Source organism: Sorex fumeus, unplaced genomic scaffold (genome assembly GCF_029834395.1).
Source record: "Sorex fumeus unplaced genomic scaffold, SorFum_2.1 ptg000002l, whole genome shotgun sequence".
In the NCBI taxonomy this organism is placed as follows: Eukaryota; Metazoa; Chordata; class Mammalia; order Eulipotyphla; family Soricidae; genus Sorex; species Sorex fumeus.
In genome coordinates, this window is record NW_026606059.1 from 69,651,927 (window position 1) to 69,675,153 (window position 23,227).

Genomic DNA, 23,227 nt, shown 5'->3' on the forward strand with positions numbered 1-23,227 from the left:
TAATGCATGTGTAAAGGTCTAAATTGTAATGCTGTAATGCTATAATTTTTGATGTGCCTCATGCACTATTAAAAAACAGTAGAGTAAGCTATTTTGTAGAAAAAAAGATGGATTAATTTTCAACAGATTTATTTCCTTCTTCCATTTTCAGGATATATATAGGTTTGGGAACAAAATTTGCAAATCTAGGAAGGTGGCTTTTATAAGGAGACACAGTAATGAGAGTCATGACACAGGTGGCTGAAAAATGGCATAAGCACTTTAGCAGATGTTTATAGATATTTCTTCAAGTCGTATGCCTGTCTCTCAAGATAACTCTATGTCTTAAAGAGAACTATGGGAAAGAATACTGTTTAGAAAGGATGAAAAAAACAAAACATTTTAACTTTAAGTATATTTATTAATTTAAAATACCAGAAAAATACCATTTTAATTAAAATATTGTTTGGAAAATATTAATTGTTCTGGAAGTCTACTTCAACATAAAATTTAATTATAAAAGAAACATGAATGTAAATGGTGGTTTAGGTGATTTTTATTTTGGGGGCATTGGGGGGACGCAAACAATTATGGAATAAAATATCAATAATTTTCAGTGTCACACATGTGCCTATGTGGTAGAGCACTTGTGTCTCCTCTATGAGGCTTTTGTTTCAATCTCTGATACCACAAAAATTAATAATGTAATAAAGTAAATACGTTGATGTATATACAGGTATATAATTTATGTTATTGATTTCCATACATAAAACAAAATAACTTCCAGCATCATCACAAACAGAATTCAAAGAGAGCACCCTAAAAGTAAATAATTAATTATCATTAAAATAGCACTGTAACACTGTAGCACTGTCATCCCATTGTTCATTGATATGCTCGAGCAGGCACCAGTAACATCTTTATTGTGAGACTTGTTACTGATTTTGGCATATCGAATATGCCATGGGGAGCTTGCCTGGCTCTGCCATGTGAGGGGGATACTCTCGGTAGCTTGCTGGGCTCTCTGAGAGGGACAGAGTAATCAAACCTGTGTCGACCGTGTACAAGGCAAATGCCCTAGCCACTGTACTATAGCTCCAGCCAATCATTAAAATATTTAGCAATACATTTAAAAGTATCAGAAAAAAAGATTCCAGTCCAGAAAGAGAGTATGTCAGACAGGTTGATTGCCTTGCATGCAGTCAACATGGGTTTGATTCCATGGTACCATATACGATCCACTCACTCTACCAGGAATAAGCCTTGTGACCTAAAGACAAATAGACAAAACAAACATAAGAAACAGTAGAGAGACTATACAAAAAATTTTGTTTCAAAAATAGGAACATTTTTATAGGCTGGAGCGATAGCACAGCAGTAGGGTGTTTGCCTTACAAGCGGCCAACATGGCTGACCCGAGTTCGATTCCTCCGCCCCTCTCGGAGTGCCCGGCAAGCTACCGAGAGTATCTCGCCTGCACGGCAGAGCCTGGCAAGCTCCCCGTGACGTATTCGATATGCCAGACACGGTAACAACAAAGTCTCCAATGGAGACGTTACTGGGCCCGCTCGAGCAAATTGACGATCAACGGGAGGGCCTTTACCTTTACCTTTTTTTAAAAAGTGTAAATTTTTAAAAATTGTGATATTCACAATAAAATGCGACTGAATCAATTTTTAGTTGCATTTTTATATATTGTTCTTGTGTTTCTTCTCAAATCATTTTCAATAGATTAGAAATACTTTGCTTATATTACATATCTAGATTGAAAGACTTTGATCTTAGTGACCTTTTTCCAGGGTCACCTGAACAAGATTGACTTTGAGATCTGTCACACAGGAGCTATGAACTTTTGTCAACATGTTTTCATGGCTATGAATAATTTAGTATTAAAAACATTTAAATCAAAACAGATATTGCATCTTACTTTAATATTTTTATAGAGTAAGTACAAATAATTGCTCCATTGCCTGCTTTACTAATTAAAATTGGCATAAAAGTAACACTGAAGCAATGGATATGTCAATAAATTTATTTCAGTTTCTATGTTATAATGTAACTGATAAGTGAAAGAGAAACGTCTGTGAGGTTTTGTTTTTCTAACAAGCTTCTGACAGACAAGGCAGTCATCATCCATGAAATCTTATCTCAGAATAAGTGAGCATAATTTTTCTTGTTTCCTAAAGATTTCTTTCAAACTATAATATGAAAAAAGCTACTGCACACAGCATTTTCCTTCCTCATTTTTATTCTCTAAATATCCTTCTTCCCTTGTAATTTACTATGTGATACTATGTGATATTTTGCATAATTTATGTAAATTTTCTTACTTTATATTTATTGTTTTCTGTTACAAATCGTCTACAAAGTTATATTTTTATAAAAATATCTTAGAAGTGCCATAATTCTGCTTAATTCTTTGATAGACTCACTTTGATGATATATTATGGCAATACATCATAGGGTTGTTATTACACTAATACTGTATTATTGTAATGCATCATAAAATAACAATATTCTGATGATACAGTGTAATAATTAATCATAAGAACAATTCCAATAGTCTTATAGTAATGGCTTTTTATTTCCACTGCTCCTTTAGAACTGAAGCAATTGAATTTAAATATGGACAGAACAAAAATGGACTACATATACCACTGATTTAGCAATATTTACACATATAGGGGCAAGAGTGATAGTACAGAGGGTAGTGCATTTGCTTTGCCAGTGTCAAAGATGAGTTCAATCCCTGGCATCCCATATGGTTCTCTTAGCACCTTCAGAAATAATCCCTGAGCACAGAGCCAGAACTAAACCCTGAGCACAGCTGAATGTGGCCCCCAAACAAACAAAATACAGTGAAAAAAATTTAATAATGGATTACCAACAGCACAATAAAAAGGAATTTTTTATGGCAGAGTTTAATCCTGTACTTTGGGGTGATTGAAGCTCTTAGAAATTAAGTAAAGTGTCATGTAATTACACCTTTGTTAAACATCATAACCAAATGTAAAATTGAAAGCTATTGTATTCAGTAAATGATTTAACAGCGATTCTGCTGTACTGGTATTTCAAACAAGTAAAATTATAGTAAAGTAATTATAATTCCATCTGTAATGCCAATTTAAATATTGTGCTATTTATTTGGGTGGTTGTGATTTATGTTAATAATTTAAAAAATGAAGACAAGTCGAAGCTGATACAGCATATTATACAGTATAAAATTAAAATGATAAATGAATACTGTAATCCCAGCACAAAAATTGAATCCTGCAGTGAGGTTTAACATAGGTAACGTGTTTTCTCACTTTTGAACAGTCACTTATTTTTTGTAACTGCTAGTAGAACACCTGACAGTTTTTTAAGAATAACTTAAGAAGGGGCTGGATCAATAGCACAGCAGGTAGGGTGTTTGCCTTGCACGCAGCCGACCGGGGTTTGATTCCCAGCACCTCATCTGGTCCCCTGAGCACTGCCAGGAGTAATTCCTGAGTGCAGAGCCAGGAGTAACTCCTGTGAATCACCAGTTGTGACCCAAAAAGGAAAAAAAGAATGAATAACCTAAAAATTCCTCATAAGAGATCTATTATATATAAATGCGAGGAAAATGGGGTAATACAAATGATGTGAGCAATCCTTAAACATATGGATTTCAATATTGGTTTTGATTTTGCCTATCATTTCACATGCTACATTTTTGTCAGTACTTTGATTCATTCATCTCTATATATCTAGGCCAAGTAGGATTTGAATTTAGGCTCACAGTATTCAATGGAAAAAAAACCTTATCATCATCTGAGCAGAAGTTTAAAACTAACAATGCATTGGATTTGTCTTCTATTTCTTCTTGTATCTGCTCTGCTATTACATGAACAAATTTGAATATATCTTATTTACAAGATCACTGTCACTGTCCTCCCATTGTTCATCAATTTGCTTGAGGGGGCCCAGTAACGTCTCCATTGTGACAATCGTTACTGTGTTTGGCATATCAAATATGTCACAGGAAGCTTGCCAGGCTTTGCCGTGTGGGTGAGATACTCTCGGTAGCTTGCTCAAGATACTCTCGGTAGGTTACTCTCTGAGAGGGGCGGAGGAATCGAACTCATGTCGGCCATGTTGGCTACTTGCAAGGCAAACATCTTACCCACTGTGCTATCACTCCAGCCCACTTACAAGATATATTACACAAATATAGGTGTTTAGAATTAGCCTTTCTTAGAATAAAGCTATAGCTATCCTAGTCCCAACCCGATGAGTCAACCAGGGAATCTATGCAATCATGGGAAAAGATTTGTGTTTACTGTTTTCATCATGAAATTTGGGAATTGTTATGGAGCAAGACCAGCTGGGACTTTGGAAAGTGATAGATACATTGGACTATACTTATGCACTAATAATTTCACTGTGGATTATTTAAAGCTTGAATTGCAAACACATTTATTTTCTGATAATTTTAATTGGCTAAACCTTATATAACTTAAAGAAAAGTTATCATTGTGGTGTGGGATCCCGATATCTGCTGAAGGCCTAACTCAATATGCCCAAAAATGGTGTTTCAACTGCCTCTGTTTTATTTATTTTTATATAGTTTGTGGGCTATTTTTGTATGTTGTGCACTGTTTCCTTTGAGGTCCAGAAGCTTTATAGTTTAATGAAGTCCTATTTGTTTATTTTTTCTTCCACTAGCTTGGTCAGTGGTGTTTCATCTTTGAAGAAGCCTTTATCTTCAATGTCATGGAGGGTTTTGCCCACATTTTCCTCCATGAACTTTATGGACTCAGGTCTGATGTTGAGGTCATTAATAAATTTCGATCAGATTTGTATCTGGACTTAGAAAGAGGTCTGAGTTCACTTTTTTTGTATATAGCTGCCCAGTTTTCCCAGAACCACTTGTTGAAGAGGCTTTGCTCTCTCCACTTCATATTTCTTGCTCCTTTATCAAAGCTTAGTTCATCACATATTTAAGAGTAGGTGTCAGGATATTCAACTCTGTTCCACTGATCTGCAGGTCTGCCTTTATTCCAAATCATACTTTTTAAACTACTACCACTGTGTAGTACAGTTTGAAGTTGGGAAAGGTAATGCTTCTTTCCCCCAAGGATTGCGTTAACTATTTGTGGGGTTTGTTGTTGTTGTTGTTATTGTTATTCTTTTTCTGTATAAATTTCAAGAGTGTTTGATCTATTTCTTTGAAAAACATTCATGGGTATCTTTTTAGAGATTCAATCCCAAAGCACTGAATCTCTATAATGTTTTGGGGGAATATTGGGGAGTATTGCCATTTTGACAATGTTAATCCTCCCAATCCATGAGCAAAGGATGTGTTTTCATTTTCTGGTGTCCTCGTCTATTTCTTGGAGTAGCATTTTGTAGTTTTCTTTGCACAGGCCCTTCACCTCTTTAGCTAAGCTGATTTTGAGGTACTCAATTTTCTGAGGCATGAGTGTGAATGGTATTGTTTTTATAATCTCCCTCTCTTCTCTTTCATTATTTATATAAAGAAAAGGAATGTACTTTTGGGTATTGATTTTGTAACTTGCCTTCTTTGCTGTAAAAATCCTATTGTTTCTAAGAGTTGTTTTCAGGTTCTTTGGAATTTTCTAAGTATAGCATCATGTCATCTGCAAATAGTGAAAGCCTGACTTCTTCCTTTTCTCTCTAGATCCTCTTCATATATATATTGTTTTGCCTAACTGTTTTAGCAAGTACTTCCAGTACTATATTGAATACTGGAAGTACTTGCTTCCAGTAATGAGACAGAATAAAGGGAGAGGAAAAAAATAATCCCATTCACAATAGTGACTTAGAAAATCAAATACCTCAGAATCAGCTTAACTAAAGAGGTAAAGGACCTCTACAATGAAAACTACAAAACACTACTCCATGAAATAAAAGAGGACACAAAGAAATGGAAACATATCCCCTGTTCATTGATAGGAAGAATTAGCATTGTCAAAATGGCAATACTCCCCAAAGCATTATACAGATTCAATGCCATCCCTATAAGGATACCCATTAAATTTTTCAAAGAAATAGATCAAGCACTCCTGAAATTCATATGGAACAACAAATGCCCACGAATAGCTAAAGCAATTCTTGGGAAAAAGACGTGGGGAGGCATTACCCTCCCCAACCTCAAATTCTACTACAAAGCAGCAATAAATAAAACAGCATGGTACTGAAACAAAGGCAGGGATACAGACCAATGGAATAGGGTGGAATATCCATACAGACAACCCCAAATGTATGAACATATAATCTTTGATAAGGATGCAAGAAATGTGAAGTGGATCAAGGAAAGTCTCTTCAACATATGGTGCTGGCATAACTGGACAACCACTTGCAAAAAAATGGGCTTAGACCTAGACCTATGCATGCATGCATAAAAGTCAGATAAAGATGTATTAAAGATCTCAATATCAGGCAAAATCCATAAGGTACATTGAAAACAAGGTTGGAAAGACCTTCTATGATATTGAGGATAACGGTATCTTCAAAGACGACACTCCAATTACTATCCAAGTAAACAGAGATAAGGAAATAAGACTATCATAAATTAAGAAGCTTTTGCACCTCAAAAGATACAGTGACCAGAATACAAAGACAGTTTACAGAATAGGAAAGGATAGTCACCCAATACCCATCTGATAACGGGTTGAAATAAAGAATATACAAAGCGCTGGTTGAATACTACAAGAAGAAAACATCCAACCCCATAAAAATGGGGTGATGAAATGAACAAAACTTTCTCAAAGAAGAAATCTGAATGGCTAAAAGGCACATAAGAAAATGCTCTACCTCACTAATCATCAGGGAGATGCAGATCAAAACAACAATGGATACTCCACAGAGACTGGCCCACATCCAAAAGAACAAAGGCAACCGTCGTTGGCACAGATGTGGCGAGAAAGGGAACTCCTTCACTGCTGGTGGGAATGCTGACTGGTTCAGCTCTTTTGAAAAACAATATGGAAGTTTCTCAAAAAATTAGAAATTGAGCTCCATTTGACCCAGAATAGCACTCCTGGGAATATATCCTGGAGAGGCAAAAAAGTATAGTTGAAATGACATCTGCACTTCTTTGTTCATTGCTGCACTGTTCACAATAGGCAAAAATCTGGAAAAAACCCCAAGTGCTCGAGAACAGATGACTGGTTAAAGAAACTTTGGTACATCTCTACAATGGAATAATATGCAGCTGTTGGAAAAGATGAAGTCATGATTTACATACAAGTGTTACTACAATGGAAAGTATCATACTAAGTGAAATGAGTCAGAAAGAGAGGGACAGACATAGAAAGATTGCATTTATATGGGGAATATAAAGTAACTAAATAAGAGACTAACATCCAAGACTAGTAAAGATAAGTACCAGGAGGTTTACTCCATGGCCTAAAGGCCAGCCACACATGCTAGGGGAAAAGGCAGCTCAGATAGAGCAGATAACACCAAGTAAAAGGTGTTAGCAGGATCCTCCCAGGATGGGCGATGCATGCTGAAAGTAGATATAGACTGAACATGATTGCCACTCAATGCCACTTTTGCAAACCTCAGCAACCAAAAGGAGAGAGAGAACAAAAGGGAATGCCCTGCCACAGAGGTGGGATGTTATGGGGGAAATGGGGGGTGGGAGGGATACTGGCATCACTGGTGGTGGAGAATGGGCACTGGTGGAATGATGGGTACTTGATCATTGTATAACTGAAATCCAAGCACAAAAACTTGTAATATCCAAAACTGTACCTCATGGTTTTTCACTAATAAAAATTTTTAAAAAAGAATGAAAAAGAAAAACATTTATAATGGGATATAAATTACATAATTACATACCCACAATATTCATTTATAGTAAATATATTCCAAAAAATAAAAAAACGCATTTATAAGAAAGTATCCGAAATTGCCAAAATTTGCTTAATGTTACTGATAAACTGCCAGAACTTATAAAAATATCATTAAAAGACTTTTCTTATTCTCCCTGGCATTCTACCCAAACACCTGGTGTACTTTTAATAGCTTATAAATTGTTATTAAACTTATGGTTTTAGATTGAATTAAAAAATAAGCACTTACAAATTATTTGTGCATATATAACTTCAAATATTTAAACTTTTATAAAAAGTAACATGTTTAAAATTTGTATTTGCTAGAGAAATGCATTCTTATATTTTGTTGCTGCTTTAATGTTTTTCGTTTATAAAAGTGTACAATTTAAAAATATTTTGAGATTACTATCTCATTAATCTGTGAAAGATTTTAGTGACCTAAGTGTCAAATGATTTAGTTTCCATTTCATAGATGGAGAAACTTGGAGAGACAAAGGTTAATTTGTTTGTGTAAGTCGACAGTTCTTGTCAATTGCTATGTTCTTAGAAAAATATAGGGTTCTTGCCTTTGGGCTGCTACAGTATCTGGACCCATAAAAAAGAAAACATTTTTGTTCTCTTTTATAAATAGTAAAAAATAATAATAAAATGTATAGGTATTGATTGGGGATAATAAAATCTTAATAAAATAAAATTGTTGCTTACTTTTATCTTAACAGATTCTATACATAATTTCAAATGCTGGCATCAAAATAAAAATTCATGTTTAAATAAAAATTATAAATTATACAGTAGTTATCTAATTCTTGAAGCATAATGATACTTATATACAGAAGAGATTGAAGGAAAAGCCAGTTGAAGAATACAGGCTATGGATTGTCTGTGTTTGAAGTAAATTAATGGTTTCAGTAGGAATAAAAAAAATTAAAAATACTAAAAAATATTGATAGGACATGGTGAAATAAGTTTCATCTGAGTATTAAGTCTAAGAACTTTCAAGCTACAATGATGTGAAATCCAAAGTTATTTGGAATATAACAATAAAGAAAAAATTTTACATGCATATAGAGCAAAGTAAAGTATGTTTTAATTAATATTTTGCATTAAATCTAAAATTTGAAAAACATTTAGTGACGATGTATTTTGCAATAAAGTCTTTTATGAAGTACCTTAAATATATATTTTGGCATGTGGAAGTTTGTTAGATGAAAACTCTTGAAACAAAAAAAATCATGTTTAGTGTTTATTAATCAATCCTCATGAATATTTCGCTGAGAATACAGTATTGTGTTATTCAAATAGAATTTTTTAGTGATATCTTTTTATTTTGCTTTGGTTTTCTAGTATTGGAAGTACTAATTTTATGAGGATTTTAACATTATTATTCCTGCAGCTTCATTATAAATATAAAGTGCCTTAGTCTGAGTACAGAGCTAACATTGCTAAATTGGTTAATTGTGATCTAGGATGTACAGTTTGAGTGTGAAAATAATATAATTTGCATATATATGTTACCTAGAAGAGTAAACCTAACAAATTGTAGTAGGAAAAATATCCTTACTGTACTACATATACCCAAGATTCTTTCTAACGTAGAAATTAGTAATTTTATATGAATAATATCTAACTCAATTTTTCCTCTATAAAATATAGACATGCTGAATGTATTTCTAAATTAATTCTTTCTAAGAGAAATCTAACTTTAGGATTTATTAAAACGTATGTTGAAATAGAGACTTACAGCTAGTATTTGGGCATATTCTAAGATGGTAGAATATATTTTGGAAGAGGGCAGATCTTAAAAATTAATTAAAAATATGATCTATCACTCTCCTATTACAAGACCTTTTATAAGATATTTTATTCTATCTTTACTACTGCATAAATATAAAAAGCTATATGTCTGACAGGTCGCTTTGAAAATATTAAACAGATAATCATGTCTGGAAGATAGTAACACTCATCAATGATGTTGTTGAATAGTTGTGTATAACAACAGTGTAATAACATAGTGTTTTTTTCAGAATGGAAGATATTTCCATCTGTGCCTGGGACCACCAAGTTCACCACATTTAGGGTCCCTAAAAGCATATTTTCTTTGGTTTTTGAGCTATATTGGCCTATATTCAGTTTATTCCTAGATCTGAGCTAGAAATGACTACTGGTTTGGCGTAATATGTGGTTGCTGGTGATAGAATCCAAGTAGTGGATGTGCAAGGCAAGTACCTTACCTATTGTACTATACTACTTATTGTGCCATCTTATAAGACAAGTTGCCTTACATATAATACTGACCAAAAGGATTTCATGTACCTTTCTTTTCAATATAAACCTAATGAAAAACATCTTTGTTATTTCAGTTTTTACTATATAGATGAGGACACTGAGTTTTAAAAATTTACATGTTGCTTCTTTTTGATTTCTTGAAATTAAATATTTTTTCTGTGTCAGACGCATGACATATTATAAGACACTTCCTACCCATGTATACCACTCAGAGAACTTGGCAAACTACGAAGAGTATCCCGCCTGCACAGGCAGAGCCTGGCAAGCTCCCCGTGGCGTATTCGATATGCCAACTACAGTAACAACAATAGGTCTCATTCCCCTAACCCTGAAAGAGCCTCCAATCATTGGAAAAAGATGAGTAAGGAGAGGCTTCTAAAATCTCAGGGCTGGGAGGAATAGAGACGTTACTGGTGCCCGCTTGTGTAATTTGATGATCAAAGGGATGACAGTGATACAGTTTAGTTCTAGCTTGGTAGTATTCTAAATGTTTGATATATACTTATATACTGAATCCCAATGAAAAATCTGTGATAATATATTTCTTTAAATTTGAAAAATTAAGGTCACATGGTTATGTAATGAAAATAGAGATTGGCGTGTTATATAAAGAGAGTATCTAGAACCGATAACTCTGTGCCATATTTGCACATTTGAATTTTACAAAGAAATGGAATAAGCTAAACTCCTGATATGCAGCTTTGCTAAATCACATAGACATAACTTTTCAGAAACATAATCAGTAAGGAAATAGCAATTTGTAATTTCAATGATATTGAATTAAAAAACACAGACCAAGACATCTGTCATAGATTATCCTTGTGGTGTTTATTGCTTGTTCATGTGGTGTTAGAAACATTACATAATTTCATTTGGAGGCTAGCTATTATAAATAAACAAATCTTAAAGATTCCATTTGTTCTCTCATATATGTTTTTCACTTAACCTCTCATTCACCATATGTATATATGTATACATATATATATATATATAATTTTTTACTATGTGACTTACAGTACTGTTGCTATGTTTATTGTGAAAATAGATTCAGTTATAGATAGAGCAGGGAAGATAAGATACCACACCTTTTGGCAAGATTCCTGAATGTATTAGGTAAATCTTGGAAATAGATGCATTTTAACCAAGTTATAGTAAACATTTCAAAACAGCAACCGTTATTCCCCAGGATTCATCAGTCACTGATATTCACCTGAACCTGAGACAGGATTCTCTGCTCCTGTCACAATAAACTTAAATTTATTTAAACTTACTTTCTCAATTAACCCTAAACAACACTCTAACCCCAACCTGAGAGTAAGATGGATTTAGTGGGTAAGAATTTCTTTGTCTCCACAGTCTACAAGCATCTGAATAAAACTATCTTCATCAACCTGAACCTCTTGAATAATTGGGCTTTAATCAACATGTACCTATTATCATATCTAATATTAGACACAAGAACAGTACAATATTCCTTAGAGGAACATTTTGATCAAGGTTTTCTAACTTTTTTTTAACTTTTTCCTAACTTAAATTTTTATTATTGTCAGTTTCACAGGGTGAAAATAATTGGCATCCAGAAGAGATTATGTAGTAATTTTCTCCTTTTAACTTCACAAGAAGATATCTTTTTGACCATCTTTTCCACCAGGTTTTGTAACATTCAAGGGATTTCCTCAAGACTCTCTGAAGAAAGCAAAAGCAAATTATTTTGTAAATACCAAATTATGAATACAAACAGCTTATTTTGCTTGTATTTTTCCCCAATGTAGTAAACATACATTTACATATTTTTTTTCTTTAACTCTGAAAAGGTCATTGTATTTTTATAGTCCCATGAAGATTTAACTGAAATATTTGAAGCAGTTCAAATGAGTAAAATGCCTGCATATTAAAAAGGTGAAAAAAAAAATCCCTCCCTACAAGATTTACTTTGGAAGAAATGAAGAATCTAATGAAAAAATAAGGAAAACTCATAAAATCACTTGAAATTGAACTATTTTCTACTTTACTCATATATTAATAATTTTTATTCTGCATCTCTGTACATTCTCCTTGCTCTATAGGTTTTCTTGGTAAGTCCTCTCTGCTTCTCTCTCTCCTCTCTCTCTCGCTTACTAGCTTTCCCACATACACATTCACACACTTTCTTAATAAATAAAAGTATATGTCCCTGTAATTTATTTAGTTGCAGTCTGTTGTTATGTAATGTGCAATTAAATAGGTTCCAAGCACATTTTTTCTGTCTTCCTACATCATTTTTATAATAATATTATAACACAGGATAACTCACTGCCAACAAGATGAAACCAAAATTAATCAGAAGGTATTGTTAATGTAAGTTATTACTATTGAAAAACTAGAGTTTTCAGTTTTTTTAAGTGGAAGATACTATTTAGAAAAAAAGATATTGACTTCAATAAGTAAGTTGATTCTACTCTAAATTCATTTTTTAAAGAAAGTAATAAAGTAGAAAATACTGGTTTATCAGGCAGGAACAACAGTCGTTCATGGGTAAGGGTAGTTGCCTTACATGAAACTGAAATGGATTTGATACCATTAATATCAGACCCTACATATGGTTTTCTGAGCCCCATCAGGAATGATCTTAGAGTGCATAGCCAAAAGTAAGCCTTGAGCACCTCTGGGTACTGACCCGCAAAACATCATGAGAGAAAGAGAGAGAGAGAGAGAGAGAGAGAGAGAGAGAGAGAGAGAGAGAGAGAGAGAGAGAGAGATTAAGGGTATTGTATACTGCGCAGTGACATGTAATTGAGAAATTATGTGGAGAAGTTAGTACCTTGAAAAAGCCACAAATATTACAACTAATCAAGATAGAAACAAAATAGCTACAAATATTAGAGACAAAATAGGTACTTAGTCCATAAAGGACTTTCATTGATACATGCATGCCTAACATAGTGAAACAAAAACAACGACACAAACTAACAAAAAAATAATAAAAGAAAGAACAAGATGAATATGGAAAGAAAATTATTTATGAATACAGGATCTTGCGGAACACTGATACGAAATGAATGCAATAGGAAAAATGAGTTATTAAACCTTTCTAATCTACTAAATCTAAAGTTGAAACAGCTTTATTGTGAATATAAAAAATAGAATAACAAAATAAATGAAGTGAAATATGTGCATTATAAAAGTAAAGTAAAGTAAAGGCCCTCCCGTTGATCGTCGATTTGCTCGAGCGGGCCCAGTAACGTCTCCATTGGAGACTTTGTTGTTACTGTGTCTGGCATATCGAATACTCTCGGTAGCTTGCCAGGCTCTCCAAGAGGGGCGGAGGAATCGAACTCGGGTCGGCCATGTTGGCCGCTTGTAAGGCGAACGCCCTACCCGCTGTGCTATTGTCTACGGCCATACCACCCTGAACGCGCCCGATCTCGTCTGATCTCGGAAGCTAAGCAGGGTCGGGCCTGGTTAGTACTTGGATGTGCATTATAATAGAACTATTTATAACACAGAAATAAAACCAATTTAGGAAAAAATAATAAGGTGCTTCTTCAGATCAAAACATAATAGATGAAAGACAGTGTTGGTGGGTCTTGGTGCTTAATGTGGCTTGGATGCAGTCATTTTGTTCATCATGACCATACATACTAACACTACTGTAATAATTTCCTAAATAAGAATTAAAAGTAATTTTAAAATGTGACAGAATAAGTTAAATTATATAGAATAGAAAGTTTCAAATAGTTTATTTAAAGTGTGATATATATATATGTACACATATATACACACACAAAATTTTCAGTTCTGATGACTTTGACCATTTGCTGTTCTCTTACTGTGTTTAATATACTTATTTTTTTTCTTTTTTTATTAGTGAAAAACCAATAAAAATATACTTATTTTTATTATACTTATTTTAATATACTTATTTTTATTACACACTTGGGAGAGATTTCTCATTCTCTCTCTCTCTCTCTCTCTCTCTCTCTCTCTCTCTCTCTCTCTCTTTCTCTCTCTTTCTCTGGTTGTGACACCTACACACATTAAGATGAAGAGAACAAATTTCCTCAAATTCCACAAAATTGTAAATCAGTGGTGGGTTGATAAAGTAATTTTACAAATTTAAGGAATTAATATTAGGAATGTTTAGGTTTATATGAAATAGGTAAATCTTACCAATGTTAAATTCAGTAGAAGTGAAGAGAAGAGAATTAAGAAAATATAAAGGTGAAAATCTGAAGAGTTCTATAAAAGTACAAGGTATGCTTTTATTGGAAAATCTTATATTATCTTAGAGATATCACTTACTGGTCTGCATTAATAAGTAAAATATTATCTTTGATGGAAAAGAAAAACTGATCAGACTTAGGTCAAGGTAAGTGAAATATTAATTTGTTGTTGAAAATTTATAAAATCCTTTTGTAAGCTAGGAATAAACATACCTTTCTTATTCTAGCAGGAGCAGCCACAGCATAATGAATGAGTGCCGTACTCAGTGCCATGTGCTGAAAAATTTGTCCAGCCCTTTAAAGAAACCGTTTAATGCTTCTTGCAAAACTGGCATCAAGGCTATGAATTCCTTAAGCTGTTGCCTACCTATGAAGTTCTGTATCATTCCTTCAAATATGAATCATTATTTAGTTGTATAGAGTATTATTGGTGAGGTGTTCATTTTTCTGGAGTTTTCTTACTCCATACCCCTCCATTCTCTTCTGTAATGTAACCAATATGTAACTCTTACACAATTTCTAAATACTTTAAATACAAATGAGTTTAGTTTTCCAGAAGTTCTATTCCTGATGTAAAAGAATGCTAAATGAAATGAGAAACCAACAAAATTATTGACATAATTATATTCACAGCATATGTATTCATATTGTTTAAATCAAAATAGTACTGATGTCCATCAATAAACAAATGGTTGTTTATATATATTATATTATACTGAGAAATTATTAAAAGGAAAGCAAACATTTATAAATATGATTTTTTACATAATTATGCTGTATTAAAGAAGTGTAAAACAAAGAGTATATCAATATGTGGTTTCATTTGTATGAATTTCAGTACTGGACAGTTACAATCTTTGCTGATAAAACTAAGAAAAATGTATCTTTCTAGGGAGAAGGGTGTTTATTAAATAGGAAGTGACAAGAAACACCCTGAAATTATCTGGGCAGTAATAGATCTGTAATTTGGTTTTAATGTCCCAATAGGATTGCAAATGATTTATGTTTTGTCATTAACATTTACTATTATTAACCAATTCTCTGTCATAGTGTCAGTCATATTTATTTTCCATCCTAACAGTTCTTTTTCTACTTTGTTATAATTGTTTTTGCAAACATAAATCATCCATGTTACTAAATACGACAGTTACTTCCTGTATGATTTATGCATTTACCTGCTTCTTATTTTTAAGTGTGTGTGTTTGGGAGGTGCTCACACATGGCGCTTCTCTGTCAGATTGAAATGGGGTAGGCCACATGCAATGTATGACCTCTGTACTATCTCATTAGCCACAAATAGGCATATTTCTTAAGTACAGCATTATACAATGTGATTCTGAGTACTTTTTTAAAAAATCAGTTTAAGATTTTCAGCACATTTAATCTTTTTAAATATGGCATTATGCTACAATGGGAGCTTTACAATGCTCGGTTCACAGGTTTTATGATGCAATTCTTGGTGCACGTGATAGGGAGACTGTTTTTAAATTACATAATACTAGCAGTGTGACAAGAATAGCTGAAGATAAACAACATTATTTGAAAGAAAAGAGTAAACTAACCATAGAGACATTCTTAGTGATTCATAACATGGTCTTTACCTCAGCTGCTGTTCTGTGAATCATGTTAGTCAGTTCCTCAAGAATTCTCTGAGGAATTAGGCTGTACATTTGTCTTTTCCTTCTCTACCCATTGGCACCCAGTATAGGAAGCATATAAGTGAGCTGTGTGAGTTGTGATGAAGAGAACTGTGGAGGTCAGTACACTGACATGACCCAGATGAGAGGGGAATACACTTCTAGATCAAAAATCTCAGAGGTAGTATCCAGAAAGTTAACCTCTCCAGGAGTGTTGCAGGACATAACACAAGTCCAGGAAATGGGTAGGTGGCCTGTTGAGATGCTAGAAATGTTGTTTTAAGCAGTAAAAGCTAAGTTATTCTGTTACGACTTTTGACTTCCTGCAGAGTTCTAGGGACCCATGCATACTTTATTCACTATGAAGTCAAGTTAGTGACTGCATTATAAAGAAATAAATTCTCAAGTGATTCACCCTTCACTTAATCACTTAATCACTTAACTTCCCGTTAGTCATCGATTTCCTCGAGCGGGCGCCAGTAAAGTCTCCATTTGTCCCTGTCGCGTGCTAGTGTAGCCCAATGGCATCTGTTCGCTCCGGGAACACGAAGGGCCTCAAACCGATCATTCATGATATTGATGAGGACGTCTGACCATCTGGTAGGTGGGCGGCCACGTGGTCTTTTGACATCCCGTGGAATCCAGTTGGTAACAGCTCTAGTCCAGCAGTCGTCTTTAAATCTCATTACGTGACCAGCCCGGCTGATTTTCGACACCTTGGCAAATGAGACAGTGTCCCTGATTCTTGATCCTCGAAGGATGTCAGAACTCCAGATTCTTTCTCTCATTTGAGTGAAACGTGATATTCCAAGCATAGCTCTTTCTATTCTTCTTTGGGAGACCTGAATAGCGTTCTCATCTTGTTTGCGTAGGGCCCAGGTCTCTGAGGCATATGTTAATGCAGGAAGAACAGTAGAATCAAAGAGATGTGCCCGGAGCCGGAGGTTCTTCATCCTCTTAGCTATTTCTTCGACGTTCTTAAAGGCGTTCCAAGCCGCTCTCTTACTCCTGCGCAGCTCGGGTGCCAGGTCATTTGTCATGTTGACCTCTGGACCTAGGTACACATAGCTGTTGCATTCGGAGATGGTCATTCCATTGAGAGCGAATGGGGCATCAGGAACAAGGCTGTTTCTCATAAACATTGTCTTCGTAATATTCAGCTGTAGTCCTACCTTTCCACACTCACGGTCAATGTCGGCCAGCATTTGTGCCGCTTGGCTGATGTTTGGTGTTATTAAAACAATGTCATCAGCAAAGCGGAGGTGGTGTAGTTGTCAACCATCTATCTTCACTCCCATTCCTTCCCATTCTAGTCGTTGCATGATGTTCTCGAGGGTGGCACTGAAGAGTTTCGGTGAAATGGTATCACCCTGCTGCACCCCTCTCTTGACATCAACGATCGCTTCTTTGTAGAATGGTGAGATCCTGGTAGTGAATCTGCAATACAGCTCACAGAGGATCCTGATGTATTGGGCTTGAATGCCCTGATTGGCTAGGGCTTCAATGACTGTTTCTGTCTCAGCAGAATCAAAGGCCTTCTTTAAATCAATGAACGTTAGACAGAGCGGCATCTTGAACTCCCGAGAAACCTCAATGAGCTTGGTTATCGTGTGGATATGGTCGATGGTGCTGAATCCTTTGCGGAACCCGGCTTCCTCGCATGGTTGTCCTTCATCTAGTGTTCTGCCAATCCTATTTAGGATTACTCGAGTGAACAACTTGTAGATGACAGACAATAGGCAGATCGGGAGATAGTTGCCAATGTCATGGATGTCTCCCTTCTTGAACAGTAGTACGGTCCTGCTGGTTTTCCACTGGGACAGAACCTTGCATTCAGACAGGGAGCGAGTGAAGAGCTGAGCCAGTGTATTGATGAGTACTGACGGCAGGTTCTTCAGGTGTTCAGGTCTGACCTTGTCTGGGCCAGGTGCTGTTTGTTTCCTCACCGACGAAATGGCGTGTCGGATTTCGGAAGGGAGAATATTGGGAACAACATATCCATCCTGTGGAACTTGGTATGTCGGCAAGTGGACATGGCTATCGAAGAGATTTGAGTAGAAGTCATGGATAATCTTCTCCATTCCCGTTCTGGAGGATGTGATGGATCCATCAGGATGTCGGAGGGCAGTCATCTTGCTCTTGTAGTTGGCGAAGGACAGGCGGGCATTACGAATACTCTTCCCGGCTTCTGCCACATCTACCAGTACTTCTGCTCTTCTCTCTTTGAGGTCTTCCTTGATCGCATCTCTGCACTGCTTTGCGAGCTCGGACGTTAGCTTGCGGTTGACTGAGGCATGCGACAAACCACGCTGATGAATTAGCTCAAGAGTTTTCGAAGATAGGCGACTTTTTGTGGCTATCTCTCTCTTGCCGTTCCTCGCACATTCATGGAGGTGCTGAACCAGTCGATCGTATTCCTCGTCAATGTTGTCAACAATGGCATCTTCCCATGTTGCCGCAATAGTACCAAAGAGTTCCCAGTTGGTGGTCATTCTGGGAGTTCTCTTTTTAAACTTTGCAGCCCTTTCTCCCCGCTCTGTGAAGTAGAATTTTGCACGAAGGAGATGGTGGTCCGATCCCGTTCGAAATTTTGGGACAACAGCGACATCAGTCAGGCAAAACCGTCGATTGAATATGATGTGGTCTATTTCGTTGTGGAATCGTCCACCGGGAGACTCCCATGTCCATCGTTTAGATTCTGCCTTCTGGAACTGTGAGTTACCATGAATGGTCTTGGTCGACATGATGAACTCAGACAGTCTCTCACCCTGTTCGTTCCATTCTAGGCCATGGGTCCCGACGTGAAGTTCTTCAACTGATCTTCTTGGTCCTATCTTGGCATTAAAATCACCCACAATGATCTTGTAGAAGGTGTGGTCTTCTTTATAGAACTTCTCTAGCTCCATGTAGAACTTCTCGATTTCTCTTTCATCATAATGAGATGTTGGTGCGTAGACAACGAAGATAGAAACTGCAGGCAGTGAGCCACATCTATTCAAATGTAAACGTCTAATTCAGGTTGTTAGGCATTCGAATGAATCAATGCTCTTGGCCAAGTTTGTGTTGACAAGGACACAATGTCCTTGTCATTCACCCTTCAATGAAACAAAAATTTTAATGTTAAAAATGAAAGTTAAATTCTGCGTAGTTTTTGGATTGAGGCTAATTGGTAAGATTAGACCCACACTTTTGAAGGGATTACTGTAAGGATTGGGCTAGAGGACTAGGGTTATGGTGCGGTTAGAGTTAGGATATAGGTTTGTTTGTGTTTAGGGCTGAAAATAAAAGTTGAATATTGGGCAACTTTTAAATTGAGCCTAGTAGGTAAGTTTGGAATGAGGTTTGGTATGGGTTACTATAAGTATGTAATTAGATTAGGGTTTGGGTTAAGATAGGCTAGGTTAGGGTTCCAATTAGAGTTACAGTATGACTTTGGCTGTTTTTAAAGTTGACAATGAAAGTTAAGAATACTGAATATGATTGTTTAATTGAGACTAATTGGTAATTCTGCTGTTCTTTGAATAAGGTTTTTTGAAATAGGGTTGTAAAGATATGTGTTTGAAGTAGGGTTAGGGTCCTATTTGTCCAGCCCCTGTTATTCTCTATGACACAAATTTGTAATATCATAAATTATTTGTCCTTTTTATTCTTACTTACTTCACTTAACCACTTTTCTATTATTTCCATCCAACTTGCCACAACTTACATATTTATTATTGGTCTCAGTTGCCTAAATCCTTTGTGTATAAGCAGTATACGTTCATTTCTCTTTGTATATCTGGGTTGCATTTGTTTGTTTAAAAACATATTGTTACAATGAACATAGGGAAAAATATGTTATATCATCTTTTGTTTTAGTTTCTTAGAATAGCAGTGCATGCTAAAGATAAAATATGTGGTTATAATATTTTGAAAAGTATATGAAAAACAAGTGTTGTATTTGTAATATGCATATAGTATGAATTTTACATGAATACAAATTACAAAAATTACTCAAATACACAGCTTTCTGATTTTAAAGTTAAAAGTTGAAGTCACTATACAACCTACTTTATTTTAATTTTATTAAATATCATAAAATAAACAATTAGCTTCTACTCTATCTATGGCATGCTATAGAATTCTACTAATAAACACAATCATAATATTTGTTTTCTCTTTGAACTCTACAATATTCAGTTTTGTTAGTTGAGTACTTTAATATTTACATACACAATTTAATTAACTTCAAAGAGCTTTGGAAAAAATGTTTCTTAAACACAAAGACCTAGAAGACATCACATTTAATGAAATAAATTGAGACAAGCACCATATTATTTTGTATATTTATGCCCATATACAAAGAAATGAACTAAATAGAAAACAAACTTTTAAACTATAATATCAATGCTTCTTAATCAGAAGAGAGCACTTCTGGTGGTGGGTAACAAGTGTGAATTATATATAGACATAGAATTGTATTTTTCTCGTGAATGTCATGTAGTATAGACACATGTTAATGGTTCTGTACACATAAAACACATGGTGTTACACTCAACAGTACTTTAATAAAATATTCTAAAAGAATGAATTACAAGTAGAAAAAAATATTAAAAAGGTAAGTTCACAATAATGAGAATTAGTGCAATTGCAAAACACACACACACAATCAGTTAGATATAGAGGGAAATATTAGTCATCAACTATGGTGTCCAAGAAAGTTTTTGAAGTTGACTCAAAACAGAAAGGCAGAGTTCAAAATGGAACAAAGCGGTGGGAAGTGTAGTTGTAGTTTCAAACCAAATATTTTATCTGAATGTACTATTGGCCTCTTTATGCTATTTTTGCATAACTACCACCACCACGACCTGACAATCAACGCCTCTCTAAAATTTTATAGAATTAACAGCATGAGTTTTATAATTTAATTGTAAGTACACCAGGAAATAGGAAGCATGCATACTTATATTCAACTATGACAAATGAGATAATAAAAACCCGGGAGAGAGCTACGTAGGGATTGCTTGAGACAGAGGAAGAAAATGTAAGTTTTGAAAATATCTTTGGTAATCAAAGAAGACATTAAGTCATTTTACATATATTTAAGGTAAACTGAACTGTAGATTTCAAATAGATAGAAAGCTATACCTAAACAGTAATGGATTTTATTTAAAGTTGGAAAGCAAATAATCTATTAGTATAATCTCTATGTGAATATGTTTATAGTAACAATTATAAAATGACACATAAGAACACTATGAAAGACAGGGAGATGTAGGTGACCATTATGATAGAAAATGTTTAGGAAATTATGTGAAAAAAGCATTTCTAGAAAGAAGAATTGAACACTTTGATGAGATAAAAGGAAATATAAAGCTTGATCAGCTAGGTAATGTTATTCCACACATCTGCCTTGGACTCCATTTGAGCAATTCAAAATTCACGGAATAAAATTGAAGATAGAGTTCATAGGAGTGAATGTTCTTTTCTTTGTTTTTCCAGTTCAGAAACTGGAATCTTGCAGTGACTATATAACTGCTAGAGTATGCCTCTCTAGTGTAGAGAGATCACTTGAGAAAGAGAGGAAAGAAGAACAGTGAGTTGAAGACAATTAGTTCTGAGGCGTTCTAGATGAATTTTCAGGTGCTGGCAACTCAGGATTTATGTAATGAGCATGACAGCTAGAAGGATATGATTTGGAATTAGGAGAAAGCTTTGAAATACAATACATCCTGGAAAATTATTGATTACTTTCTAGCATCTCTGAAACAGTAAATAAAACCACCATGAACCAGGTGCATAATTTTTCATTATTGTTTTTTGGAGGGCTTATTGCGCACCTAGAGGTGCTCAAGGATTACTCTGGCTCTGTCTTAGGGATTACTTCTACTGAGACTCAGGAGACATTATGGGATGCAGGCGATCACACCCAGAGTCAGTCACATACAAGGCCGACATCTTAGCCACTGTACTACTGCTCCAGCCCAAGATGCATGCATATATTTTTCAATTGTTAATTTATTAACTATTGACATATTGAACATAAAATATGTTAAGATAATTAAGTTTGGTAGTAAAACAAGATTTAGACTATTGCCATTTTGAAACATACTATTGTAGCACTGTAACACTGTCCTCCCGTTGTTTTTTGATTTGCTCGAACGAGCACCAGTAACATCACCATTGTGAGACTTGTTACTATTTTTGGCATATCAAATATGCCCGGGAAGGTGGCCAGGCTCTGCCTCGCAGGAGGGAAACTCTCAGTAGCTTGCTGGACTCTCCTGGAGAGATGGAAGAATTGAACCTGAGTTGGCCGTGTGCAAAGCAAACGCCCTACCCACTGTGCTATTGCTCCAGCGATTGTAATTTTCAAAACAAATATAACTGTGGCATGTTTTTTGCTCACAATTTTCTACCCATTTCTATTCGTTATCAGCTTAAACCATATTACTTTTTAGGACCCTACACTGCTAACAATTCAAATAAGGTGAGTCAAGTGTACAAGATTAACCACAGAATAACCAGTCTAACTGGGTAAGAGTATATGAAAACTGACCATGATTCAATGGCTGTTGATGCCAGTTTTATACTTATTTTAGAATCTTGCGTTGAGACCTGGTCATCATTTGATACTCAGAGTACCTTCCTTGTGTATTCTATCTCACAGTCCTTTCTATCTGCTCTTGACAAGAGAATTTAGGGAGGGTCACATTTGGGACTTTTCTTTTCTTTCTTCTCTTGGTTTGGGGGCCTTCCCTGACAGTGTTCAGGTACTGTTCTTAGTTCTGGGATCAAGTCTAACCACTTGTGGTGCTTAGAAGACCATATGTAGTACTGAAGAAAAATTGGGGCTAGGGAAATAGTACAGCATGTAGGACTATTGTCCTGCAAGTTGCCAAACTGCATTTGATCCCTGGCACCACATATATTTCCCTGAAGTCTGATAGGAATCACTTCTGAGTAAAGAGCCAGGAGTAAGACTTAAGCACTACTGGTTGTGGCCCTAACACAAGCAAAATCTTGTATATTTTTTTCAGTGAAAAACAAGAACTTGTGTGTTTGTTTTGTTGTTTGAAACATACTATTGTAGCACTGTATACTTGTTTTTTTAACAAGTATCACAGCATTTGCATATACTTATAAAATTATTTTCATAAGTCAGTATGTTATAGGCTCTAGTGGGATTGTGACAATGAACTTCATTACAGATAAATACTTCTTATAATACAAGGTTACAGACCTATACTACTGTTATTTAATGTTTTCTATACATTCATTATTCTTGATTACAGATCCTTCCCCAAACTTCTAG